This window comes from Mustela nigripes, chromosome 18 (assembly GCF_022355385.1).
Source record: "Mustela nigripes isolate SB6536 chromosome 18, MUSNIG.SB6536, whole genome shotgun sequence".
Lineage (NCBI taxonomy): Eukaryota > Metazoa > Chordata > Mammalia > Carnivora > Mustelidae > Mustela > Mustela nigripes.
Genome location: NC_081574.1, coordinates 13,284,457 through 13,295,062, shown reverse-complemented (window position 1 = coordinate 13,295,062; position 10,606 = coordinate 13,284,457). Strand labels below are relative to the sequence as shown.

Here is a 10,606-nt window from a genome sequence, read left to right as displayed (position 1 = left end):
AAAAGAAAAACTATCTGAATGTTTTTTCCACTTCGCAGTTGGATAATTTGCCGGTCATCCATCCCTGGCCTGAGGAAAATGGACATGGTTCAGGTACATTGGATTCGGAAAAGAGATGGCAAAAGTCTGACTAGAGAACCCTGTGGGGAGCTGGGACACTTAGGGTGAACTGGAGAATCAAGGAGTCAGTACGTAGGTTCCAGTGAAACACCTGAGCCGGCCAGGAGTGGTCCTGGGGTTCCAGGATGCCCACAACCCTCTCTTTTCCTCTGGCTGCTGGCAATGTGTAAGCAGTAAACGAGAAGGGAGCCAGTCCAGCCCCTGAGCTCCAGGCACAGGGGAAAGGAGTGTGCCATCTCCCATGTTCCAAGGAACTAATCTAGTCATATAGACTATCTCCATAGTCAAAAGTCACTTCACTTATTTATGAGTAATTGGAAAGGGCTAGTAGAAATCTTTTCCTGGGCAACTTTAGGATCTCCCACAATACAGAACCTCCTCTATGGAAATCGCCAGCATTCCTAACAGTTTTCCCTGTTCACACTCACTGTTGACCATTTTGAAAGTCCTGTTTCCTAGCGAGCTGGGATAGTGAGGTCTCCCCATTGGGGCTACGTGGTCAATGATAGCCAGGAATTTGACCTGCTCCTGGGCTCCTAGAGAGTTCCATTGAGACATTCCCTGCCCTCAAGAAGAACTGTGCCTAAAGCAATCAGGGCTCAAAGACTGACAATAGATTATGAACATGTCTTTAAAGTTGCTCATGAAATTTTTGACAAACCAAGCTGTATGAAGACGTTCATTATTAGAAGACATTTTCAAGGTCTTTGGTGGCCCATGATCCAGAACTTGTTGCTTAAAATCCTTGCGCGGATTTGTGACAACATGGACGGAACTAGAGGGTATCATGCTTAGTGAAATAAGTCAATCGGAGAAAGACAACTATCATATGATCTCCCTGACATGAGGAAGTGGAGATGCAACGTGGGGGGGTTGGGGGGTAGGAGAAGAATAAATGAAACAAGATGGGATCAGGAGGGAGACAAACCATAAGAGACTCTCAATCTCACAAAACAAACTGAGGGTTGTCCGGAGGTCCAGGGGAAGGTGGGGAGGGAGAGGGTGGTGGGGTGGTGGACATTGGGGAGGGTGTGTGCTATGGTCACTGCTGTGAAGTGTGTAAACCTGGTGATTCACAGACCTGTACCCCTGGGGCTAATAATACATTATATGTTTAAATAAATAAATAAATAAATAAATAAATAAATAACCTTGGGCTGGCAGCATAACATCTCTCTGCAGAAAAGAGAACTCAAGCCCCACCCTAGACCCAGATTTCCAGGCGATTTGTATGCTCATTAAAGTCTGAGGAGCCCTGGTTTAGATCAAATTACAAGGGAGATATAAATCATTCTCCAAACTCCCAGTAAGATTCCCTAGTAGAAGGAAAGCCAAACATTTCTCTTTTGTTGACTCTAATATTAATGTTGATACCAAACAGGTCAAGCAATAGTCTAACTATTTTCCATGAATATACAAGGTTCTCCTAATTCCCTGGTTTTTCTTCAGTCCTCAGAAAAATTATAGTCTGTGTAGATTCAAATTAAGCTCTGGTTTGCAATATCCATGCTATGAAAGTGTATCAAAAGTCAACAAAATACTTCTGATTGTACGATTATGGAAAGTAAAATAGTACCGTAAAAAGGCCTTAGCTTTCCACATCTCATGTTCCTCATTAAATGACTGGATATTTGTGAATAAGTATCATTCTTATTTTTATGATCCAAAGACAGATAATTAATGAACTCTACTGATAACTATGGAGTTTTAATATTTATAGACATCTGTCACTTTACATTTTAAGATGGTCTTACCATATGTGCTGCTTTCTTTTAATTCCAGTAATTAAAGTTTATGAACATATACTGTGAAAATGTAGCTGTGACATTGTGAAGTTGATTATCTGGAAGCTTTCTTACTGATAAACTGTCTATTTTTTAACAGGGGAATTTTTACAAAGATGAAACTTGTCTTAGAATCTCATTCTTTTTTTGTTAAAAAAAACCTGGTGTACGCTTTTGAAGTCCCTTCAGCCTAAAAATATGCCCTATGGCCCTGGGTAGGTGGCTGCACTTAGATTTTACCTATGCTTGGTGTATTACTTACTATGTGAAATGTATCAGTAATTCTCCAGAACTTTTGCCTACTAGGGAAAGCTCATCAATCCTAATCTTCAGTAACTTTTTAGCTTCCATGTCCACTCTGAAGACCCCTACACAGGATGAGAAATGCCCTTCCAGCTGATTTTGTTGACTACCAAACCCAGCATCCAATTCATTACTGTCTGGTGTATGTGGGTAGAGATGTTTTTCTCTTTTTGAGCTTGTCTTAAATACTACCGCAGATTGAATTTGAGTCTCCAAATCCAGATTGGATTTGAATCAACCCTTAAGCATTGAAAATAGTAGACACATTTCTATTTAAGCTTTAGCAATACAGACAACAATTTCTAACTATTCTTTTTTTTTTTAGCGATTTCCAGCTATTCTTGAAGAGTCTGTCTTTTGATGTAGGTGAGAGAAAGAACTCAATTGGTAGACTAAATGTACAAATGGACAATGGCAAGACCATATGTGAAAATAAAATTGACTCACAGCCAGCAGCAAGTAGCCCAGGAAGCCAGCCCCACCATAAGTGAGACTCATAGGAAGTCAGACTACTATCTCTAGTAACAGTGCAGGAACTCTGTACCAATTGGTCCCAAATGGCCAAGACTTCCTAACCTAAAGCTTCCCCAATTTTTGTTCCTGCTTCCAACTTGAGACCAACCAAAGAAAGGCCAACCAAATATGACCCCTAACCAAACACACCAAATGCCCTGCTTCTGGTCAACCCACCTCCAGCAGCCCCATGCCAAGTCTGAAACCTTCCATTCTTTCCACTATCAGGCTTTCCCAATCTTCTGCCAGCACCTGAGTCTGCCAAAACTCAAGTGATGATGGCTGCCTCCCTTGATATAGTAGGCTCGGAATAAATCACCTTCACTTGTTCTCCTTTGGTCTTTATTTCTGCACAATCAATACAGTAAGTATATATTGAGTGTCCTCTATAGATTTTATTTATTTGACAGAGATTACAAGTTGGCAGAGAGACAGGCAGAGAGTGAGGAGGAAGCAGGCTCCCCGCTGAGCAGAGAGCCCAATGCGGGGCTCAATCCCAGGACCCTGGGATCATGACCTGAGCCAAAGGCAGAACTTTAACCCACTGAGCCACCCAGGCACCCCTAGAGTATATTCTAAGAGTCCTTTAAGAATATATTCTGTTGGAGAAGACCTAAGATCTAGACTCAGCAGAGCAGACAATCTTGTCGGGAAGCTAACACAGCCAAATGATAATATGTAAAACTGAACAGTTTTTAAAAAACATTTTTTATTTAAATTCAATTAATTAACATATAATATATTATTTGTTTCAGAGGTAGAGGTCAGTGATTCATCAGTCTTATATAACACCCAGTGCTCATTACATCCTGTGCCCTCCTTAATGTCCATCACCCAGTTACCTCAACCCCCACCATTCTCCCATCCAGCAACCCTCAGTGTGTTTCCTATGGCTAAGAGACTCTTATGGTTTGTCTCCCTCTCTGGTTTCATCTTGTTTCGTTTTTTCCTCTCTTCCCCTATGATCCTCTGTTTTGTTTCCTAAATTCCACATATGAGTGAGATCATATGACAATTGTCTTTCTCTGAATGATGTATCTCACTTAGCATAATACCCTCTAGTTCCATCCATGTCCTTGCAAGTGGCAAGATGTCATTTTTTTGATGGCTAACATTCCATAGCTAAGATGTCCAGTAGGGTATGGCTTCCAATGGACCTGACTGACAGAAGGAATGGTGTGGCAGGTTTCTCGTCTCTCCAGTTCTCCCCCTAGTTGGTTCCCTTCTCAGGTGTTTAGAGTGTGAACTCCTGATCCTAGTTCCCCAAAGCTCTGGTTTTCCCAACCCCAAGCTTGCAAGATGCTGCAAGCCTTCCATTTTTGGAGCCCAAATTCAATAAAGAGTGCAAGCCTCTCTTTCCAGAAGCTTCAGCCAAGTATCTTCCTGTCCTCTTGGATCCTCTAGGGTTAAATCTCCAACCCCGAAGCAATCATGGGTCACATGGGGAAGGTGAGTGGAAAATGGCAATTGCCTTGAGCCTATGTGATCTCAGTCTTGTCGTCAGAGGTGGGATCAGCGCCATGCAAAGCCCATAAACAGACTGCAGCAGAAGTGGTTTTCAAAGGACACTGAAGTCATGTTTCCAGAATCAGAGAACACGGAGATGGGAAAATAAAGACTTGCATTCCTTTACTCAACAAAAAATTCTGAACTGTACATACTTGTGCTGTTCAGACAGGGTGCCATGCTTTGGGGATCCAGAGATATGCTGTTCTCACCACTGAGGATCCCATAATAATAGGGTGGAGGCAGAAAGAGAAGTATACAGATACAAGAGTGTCGTAAGCTCTGACAGAGACGTGCAGGGGGCCCTCTGGGAGCACAGTGAAGTCATCTCTTCTAGGGCAGCTGTGAGAAGGAAGAGGAAGAGAAAGATGGAGGAAGGAAGGGGCGAGAGATCAAGAAACGCTCTCAAAAAGAGGTGATGCCTGAGCTGAGTGTCGTCTGCCTGGAGTTGTTAGCCTGGCATGTGTGGGGCAAAGGCATTCTAAGGGGAGAGAGTGTCCTCAAATGCACCCAAACCTGAGGAATGGGTGGCCCACTGGGGAATGTAAGTAGGTCAACGTGACTATAGAGTGTGGTGAAGGAAGGGGGGTGGTTTGAAACCTGAATGAGTGAGCAGGACCCTGGCCATGGAAGGTCTTTCATACCCAGGGAGGAAGACTGGATTTTATTCCGATGGCAGAGCAAAGGCACTGAAGGCTTTCTAGCAAGTTTATGTTTTAGAAAAATTACTCTTCAGAATAGACTGGGGGTGTGCTTTTGGGAAGTGGGGGGTGGGAAGGAAAGGAAGGAAAAGACGGGTAGAATCTGTTGCGGTCAGACAAGATGAGAACGCGAAATAGGTGAGTACCAAGAAAGACGGTGAGGAAGGGACAAATATAAGAAATAACAAAGAAGAAGGAACAACAGGAGAGTTCAGGGTATCTATGGCTTTGTATGGACCCATCCCCCAATGTTGTTGCCAAAATCAACAAACTGATTTTTTTTTTTTTTTTTTTTGTACAGTTTTGGTAGTTTGGGAAGTGGCTGGAGGACACAGATCATTTCTGTTCTACTTGGCCTCAGCTACAGTTCCTTGACTGAGGGCTGGAGAACCCGCTTCCAAGGGGGCTCGCACCCATGGCTGATGGGTTAGTATGGGCTATCAGTTGGGTTGAGAGGTTGAACATAAGACCAAGCAACCAACTTTTCTAGCTTGAGATGAAGTCAAGATGACACAGTCTTTCATTCTATTCTTTCTGTGTTGGCACTCATGCTATTTCCTCCTACTCTAAGCACCATGTTCTGGTGCATCCTTTGACCCTATGGGATGGAGCATCTCCAGGGTAGGGGTCACTCTGTCCTCACTTGGAATGTCCAGAATCTGAAACCAACCTGATTCCTGGCTGGTAAGAATTTAAGGAGTTCCAGCCTGTTTAGATGTTCTAATATCTTCAATTTTTTTATTGATCCATCTACCCATTCCAAAAAATACTTCTACTTGCCTTCATTTTGCCTAGTAATATCTTTGGTAAGATCTTGCTGTGCTGACTTTTAATTTGATTCAGTAATTGATTCTTATATCTTAGGCCCAAGGCTAGCCTAGAATGCTACTTACACCCAGATTTCTAGTTTCAAAGTTCCTTTTTCTTCTTCGACCCAGGATCCCAGTTCCCCTGAAATCCAGGCTATACTTGTTCTTATCAGTTGGGGATGGAGGGGAGTTCAAGTCCTGTTTCTTAAGCTCATGGGGTCTCAATTATGTCACATGACCTTTAAGGTCCTCATGGTCTTTAAGCTTCTGTGATTCACTGACCACATGTTTTTTTTTTTTTTTTTTTTTTTTTTTTTCAAATTTTTGGCCTCTGCCCAGTTCTCCTGATGTTTGGCTATCCTGGCTGCTTCCTAGATCTGTCTGCTCTGACAAAATTTACTCCAGTTCTCAGAAACTTGTGGTTTGGCCCACTTCCTTGGCTTATCCTGGCTTCACATATGTTGGAGCTGTGGACACCTCTAGTCAGAAATGCGTCCTGCCTTTCTGCATAAGGAAGTTATTCCAGCCCCCAAGTGGGGCCAAGTGGATGTGGGGAGATGCATCATAAAGACAGTTCCCGCTCTTGAGGCTTGTTTGACATAGGGACAGAAACAGATAGCACAACCCTAGTTAACATGCTGCGTAGAGAGAGCTAGGAGAGCCATATCTCAGGAGCATGGGAAAGGATTTCAAGGACATCAAGGAGAGCCAGCTAAAGTGATGGGGGACTTCTCTACCTCTTGTTGGGAACAGACAGCTCTGTTTCAGTGACTTGTCTTCCTAGAGTTTGTTTTCTTTTTCTTTTTCTTTTTTTTTTTTAAGATTTCATTTATTTATTTGAGAGAGAGCAAGAATGAGAGACCACAGGCCGGGGGGAGCAGCAGAGGGAGCAGGAGAAGCAGCCTCCTTGCTGTGTAGGGAGCCTTATGTGAGGCTCGACCCCAAGACCCTGGGATCATGACCTGAATAGGAGGCAGAGGCCCAACTGTCTGAGCCACCCGGGCACCTCCTGGAGTTTGTTTTCATCTTTCTTCACTCTTCTTTTTCCAGTGTCTATTCTCTTTCCCGTTCCTAGCTTACTGGTCTATGTCTTTCCTGTTCCTAGCTTACTGGTCTATGTCTTTCCTGTTCCTAGCTTACTGGTCAAACATAGACTCTTCAGAAATGAAGAGTCACCAGCTTTTCCATAACACTGGTGTGTCTCTGAGTTCATAGACTCAGACAGCTCAGCCAGGAAGCCAGGATTTAAGCCTGGACAGCTTTGGGGGGACAGTTTTAACCAGAAGTCTTACTGGAGGCAGCCAAGGTGGTTCAATGCTAAGTGAGCTGGGTGTGCAAATCTAAGGGGTAAGGAGAAGACAAAAATGACCAAAAAGGTAGGTTTGGGCAAAGGAGGAGGGCTAGCTTTCCAGCGACACAATGAATGGAGAATATGTCCTAGACCCTCATTTTATGCTGGCTCACTGTGGAGAGAGCTCCCCTCGCGGACTGATTTATGGACACTTCCATGTGTGCGTCAGGGACTGGGGCAGTGACTTCAAGAGATTTGACTTAAAGAGTGATCCCTCTGTATTTATGCTTTTGATGTACATTTCTGCTTTCCATCACACCCTGAAAGCCGATGGAGGAAGGCACCAGTCCTCTCTCTTTGTGTTCCAACATTTAACCCGATGCTCTCAACAGATTAGTTCTTTTCTGTGATATGAAAGAAAAGAACCAAGAAGAATTGATTTGGTAGGAAAATAAATTCATGATTTCGCTAAGGAAGGAACAGGACCTTAAGGCTTATGATGGGGTATCTAGGTAGATGTGCTGGAAAACTTTAAACAGTGACATTCCCCTGAAAGCTGCAGGACAGCAGAAGGAACAGCCCTTCCCCGCACTGCCTGGTTGGAAGACAGTGGGTCCCCTTTGCCTGAAGACTATGTGATAAGACAGGGCCTTCTCGGAGAGAGAGCTTGTCTTCCTCAGGATCTGCCACACGTTTGCTCCTGACCACAAGATCCATAATTAGGGCCCCAAATTAGTGTGAGTTGGGGTGAGTTAAACCTTCTAAGGGGATACAGAGATACCAGAGCAAAGGAGGTATAGATCCTGGCTGACGCATCTAGGCAGGACCCATGATTCTGCCTGGGAGTGAACTGTCAGGAGCTGGGATCATGGTGGGGGGTGGGAAGCTGGCTAATGGGGAATTTGTCAGTGTGAGAACTCTCTCCCATCACTCAGGATTTAACTCCTCGGCAAGAGCCCCGGGAGTCGGGTGTACTATTCTGCTTGGATCACTCTTAGCAACTTGGAGAAAGCATTGGCCTCTGTACAATGAACAAAGATGGGTGGGAATGCCCGGGGCCAACTCTGGAGGAAAGAATCAAAGACTGGGAGTAGTGGGTGTGCTAGAGAAGGTCTCCTCTATAAGATCAGCTGACTGGGTTTCTTGGGAGGACACTCCATTTCTGAAGGGGGTAAGGAATGCAGGAGAGAGAGGCACCAGCACCAGCATCACTAACAGATTCAGCGGTGGCTCCTTCCGCAGGGCAGGGCTGACAGCTGGAGATGCAGTTACAGAACTGCTCTCTCTGGTTGCAGTAAGGGTAATGGAATCTTCACAGTAACAGAGGCAGAACTTAATTGTCAGGAGCTAGATGGCATGTTTGCTGTAAGGACAGTAAGTGTGTAATGACAGCTGGAGTGGAGGGCTCCCAGGAGGGTTGTCTGTAATGGGGTCTGTGGCAAAGTCTGTAGGGGACTCTAGAGTGGCTAATAGAATGTGGTGTTTCCAGGGGCAAGATAAGTGGTCTTGCTTAATATACTCAAAGTCTTTGTACATTTTTAAGCTCTAAAAAGAGATCAAGATTGAGTGATCAGGAGGTCAAAGTCAGCCATCTCCCATGGAAAGTTACAACCTCTTGCCCCAGTTTCAAGATCTAAGCTGGTTCTCAACCCAGAGCTCACTGTCTGAAGTAGAGACCAGGTCCCTGGCAGGAAGGCCCTGTGTCTACGGTATATCCTGCATGTGTTGTATGTTACTGATTCTCTTCATGTTTCCCTTGGAAACTATGGCCAGCTATACACTAGAACCATACACTAGAAAAAGGGGGATATCTGGGTCTTTCCAGGGCTCCTGAGAATAGCACTCGAGTTGACACTGATAGCCAGGGAGCCAAAGGTAACTGTAGCTTCCCTGTTAGAGTCAAGAAATTTGGGGGTCAGAAAATAAAGTCCTTGATGAAGTCTGTCTCAATACATTGAGTCCATGTGTCCTGCTCAGCTGCTCACCTCCACCTCCCACCGTGCAATGGTTGTTTCCTTGGTTCCAGGATCCATAATCAGGTTAACCATAATTGGCAGCTGGTAGAATCCTCAGGACAGTTCCTTGACTGTGGAATAAGAACTATCATAGAAGGAAAGACCAAGTGGAAGTTCTTAAAACTACCCCTTCTGCCCACGAAAGTAAATACATCATTTCAGAGGGATGGCAGAGATTAGTGCCACCCTCAAAGATTCACATAACTCAAAGTCTGACCAGATAATTCAAAATGGCGCCCTCCTTAGAACCCCACTTAACCCACTAGTCTAACCCCTGCAAAATCAGGATGGACCACAGCAGATGATAGTGGACTATCATAAACTTAACATGTAATACTCCAATTTCAGCTCCCATTCTGGATGTGGCATCTTTATGAAAGCAGATTAACTCAGACTGGGAATATGGTGCACAGCTTCTGACCTGAAAAGTGTATTCTTTTGCTGCCTATCAGGAAGGAGGGCCAGTTCTCATTCCATGGGAACCAGAGTGCACTCTCCCTGTCTTGCCCCTAGACTATGCTATGCTCCCACTCTAGTTTATTCTGATTAGATTTCAGTTTATCAGGAATGGCAGTGAGTGTTTGAAGCTTGGTCAGCTATTTCTGCATATTAAGATAGGATCAAGACCTAAAAAATAAGACAAGCTTTTTAGCTGGTCTATGTTCTCTGTTCTGTGGGATGCAAACTCAAGAGGTTGTCACAGTCAAAGCCCTCAGACTGAGACTTTCAACTTGGGAGGTGGTAGAAAATCTACTTCGATGAGTGGGGGAAAGCCCTCCTCCGGAAATCATGTGTTTCTAGAGTTTGCTCAGGGAAGTACTGTTGTTTGTAGCGGGTGTGATGGCTTCGAGGTTACTTCAGGGAGTTGGAGCGCTGGCCATGCAGGCTCTCAGGGTCCACGGTCCCAGTGGAGTCACTGTGTTGCACACCATAGCATCTGGAGGTGGTGTTCTTACTAATGACCAGGTGACTTGGCTGGAGAGGGAGGTCATGATGGCTGCCAGGAAGGACTGGACCTATGCAATATGCTAACCCCAAAGGCAGTTGCAGGCACCAAGGAAGACCCTAATTTAGTCCCATCCGTCACCAACAAGCAAATGGCTCCATCTGCAAAGAGGACAATAGTACGGTCATTGGGTTCTAGTTGCACAAAGGCAAGGTTCAGCGATGCCCTAGCTGTGGAGCCCATTACATGTTGGTGTCCCACCAGCTGACCCACTGAGCCTCAAAATGTGCTGTGAGGTTTCTTCTTTCCAATAACGACTGCCCATTTCATTGGCTCCTTCTCCCGTATGAAATTATATATGATATATATATATATATATATATATATATGTTTCTTTGAAGTTGTTGGTAATGAGTCACTGGAAATTATAAAATGGATGCTCAAGGTATTAATGAACTTAGGGAAATTGTCTAGAGACTTTGAAATCTTGTGTGATCTTCTTCCCTTAAACCACCTGTGTACCCCAGTGTGGAAAGGCGGTATACGCTCACTGTCATTTTATTCAGACAATGTATGCTTTGTGCTGGCAATTTGAAGATATCTACATATTTCACTATT

The 10,606-nt window shown here is 44.3% G+C and overlaps 1 pseudogene; it reads left to right on the top strand.

The window, feature by feature from the left end:
• Positions 1 to 9,882: 9,882 nt before the first annotated feature.
• LOC132006543 (cytochrome c oxidase subunit 5B, mitochondrial-like) lies at positions 9,883 to 10,264 on the top strand (annotated as a pseudogene).
• Positions 10,265 to 10,606: the final 342 nt, after the last annotated feature.